This window comes from Pantherophis guttatus, unplaced genomic scaffold, assembly GCF_059756535.1.
Source record: "Pantherophis guttatus breed Tessera unplaced genomic scaffold, ASM5975653v1 scaffold_23, whole genome shotgun sequence".
Lineage (NCBI taxonomy): Eukaryota > Metazoa > Chordata > Lepidosauria > Squamata > Colubridae > Pantherophis > Pantherophis guttatus.
The window spans coordinates 102,501-105,000 of NW_028269838.1; positions in this window are offsets into that span (position 1 = coordinate 102,501).

Sequence of the window (2,500 nt, forward strand, 5' to 3'; positions counted from 1 at the left end):
CCGCGGGCCTCGGTCGGGGACCTCCCCCTTCGCCTCGTTGCCAGCGCCGGGCCCCGGGGGTGCCCGCGCCCGGCAGCCGTCCCGGTCTACCGGGGCCTCGGCCGGGTCAGTCTTTCCGTTTCCCCCGCCGCGATGGAGGTACGGGATCCCGGCTCCGGCGCCGCGGGCCTCGGTCGGGGACCTCCCCCTTCGCCTCGTTGCCAGCGCCGGGCCCCGGGGGTGCCCGCGCCCGGCAGCCGTCCCGGTCTACCGGGGCCTCGGCCGGGTCAGTCTTTCCGTTTCCCCCGCCGCGATGGAGGTACGGGATCCCGGCTCCGGCGCCGCGGGCCTCGGTCGGGGACCTCCCCCTTCGCCTCGTTGCCAGCGCCGGGCCCCGGGGGTGCCCGCGCCCGGCAGCCGTCCCGGTCTACCGGGGCCTCGGCCGGGTCAGTCTTTCCGTTTCCCCCGCCGCGATGGAGGTACGGGATCCCGGCTCCGGCGCCGCGGGCCTCGGTCGGGGACCTCCCCCTTCGCCTCGGTGCCAGCGCCGGGCCCCGGGGGTGCCCGCGCCCGGCAGCCGTCCCGGTCTACCGGGACGCTCGCTCGGGCGGGACCGGTTTACCCGGGCCTCGGCCGGACTGGAGTGTTTCGGTTTTCTGCTTCTCTGCCAGGATGGCTGCGAGGGGTTGATTTAAATAGCTGGTTTGACGTGAAAAGCTTCCCTTCAAGTGAAAAGTTTGTTCCAATTTCTGCCATCTTCCTTCCTCAAAAGTTTTGGGTGTAGCTTTCCCAGAGGAACCTCTCGTAGGCCTATCATTTCTGATCTTAACTTCCCTCATTTATTCCATATTTTCCTTCCTCTTGCCGAATGGCCGAATCCAGTCCATTTCTAGTCCAGGAAATTATTTTTATTTCTTCTTCCATTTCTTACTGATCTATTTGCTTTGTCGAGCAAGTCGTTCTTAGGTCCCTTGGTTCTTTCTTTAACGTCTTCTGCTCCTGCTCCTTCTCTCGACGCTTTCTCGTTTTGTTGGCTTTCTTGGCTCTCTTTTGGCTGTTCTTTCTTCTCCTCCCGTCGTCCGTCCCCACTTTCATCTCCCCATCTTTCCTGTTCTTGGTCATCTCTACGTTGTTTATAAAATAATTCCGCTTTCTCTCTTGAATCTACTCGATATCTTTGCTCTCGCCAGCTCGCCGATATTTCGGCTCGCCGATATTTTGTGCTTTCTCGTCGTGTTTCTCATCCATGGCGATCTCTCTGCCCTCCCTGTCTTCTCGGTAAATCGGACATGAATTTCTCTGGGCGGGTGGTTTCTCATCGCGTGTCTTGTGTGCGCTCTATACGTTTCGTCCATCCCGTTTAATATCTATCCCTCCCTCCCTCCCTCCCTCTCCTCGCTTTCCTCCATTGCTTCTGCTAATATCATTTCCAGAATGATAACCCTGAGCCTGAACCTGAACCTAACCCTAGCCCTACAACTTTTCTCCCTAACCCTGACCCTAACCCTAACCCTACAACTTTTCCCCCTAACCCTAACCCTAACCCTAACCCTACAACTTGTTTCTCTAAGCCTAAGCCTAAACCTAAGGCTAAGCCTACAACTTTTTTCTCTAACCCTAACCCTAACCCTAACCCTAACCCTAACCCTAACCCTACAACTTTTTTCTCTAACCCTAACCCTAACCCTAACCCTAACCCTACAACTTGTTTCTCTAAGCCTAAGCCTACAACTTTTTTCTCTAACCCTAACCCTAACCCTAACCCTAACCCTACAACTATTTTCCCTAACCCTGACCCTAACCCTAACCCTACAACTGTTTTCTCTAACCCTAACCCTACAGCTTTTTCCCCTAACCCTAACCCCACAACTTTTTCCCCTAACCCTAACCCACACTTTCGACTTAAAACCGTTTTTAGATTTAAAGTCGTCTTTCGACTTAAAGACGGGCAGACGGCGGCCCGGTCTACCGGGCCGCTCCGGCAGCCTCGGCCGGGCCGGCGTCTCTGTTTCTGTTTCCCTGCCACGATGGATGTCGCGTGCGAGGGGTTGCTTTAAATAGCTGGTTTGTTTGAAGTGAAAAGCTTCCGTTCTTGCCTAGATCTCTTGCTATCGCAAGCCTTCCGGTCCAAGCTCGCATCGCGGTTTCAAGCGTCCTGCTTTCTTGGTTGGAAAAATCGGGGCGGCGAGACCTGACGCTCGCTTCCCCGACCCCGACCCTAACCCGTCTTCGAATGGTCTTTCTAATGCCAGCAGCGCTCAGGGAGAAATGTCACCCCCAGAAGACGAGAGCACAGCTTGCCCAATTCCGGTCTCCACACACCGGGCTCGTCGACTTTCAAAACGTATTCCGCTTTTATGACCGTTTTAAAACTAAAACGACGATCGACCGGCGGCGATACTGACATTTAAGCGGAGAGCGGGAAAAGGGGTGGGGAAAAAAAACCAAGTGCCTCGTTTAGGCGCCGGTCTACTCGGGAAGGGAGGGGAGGGGAGGCGAGGCAAAAAAAGAAAAGAAAAGA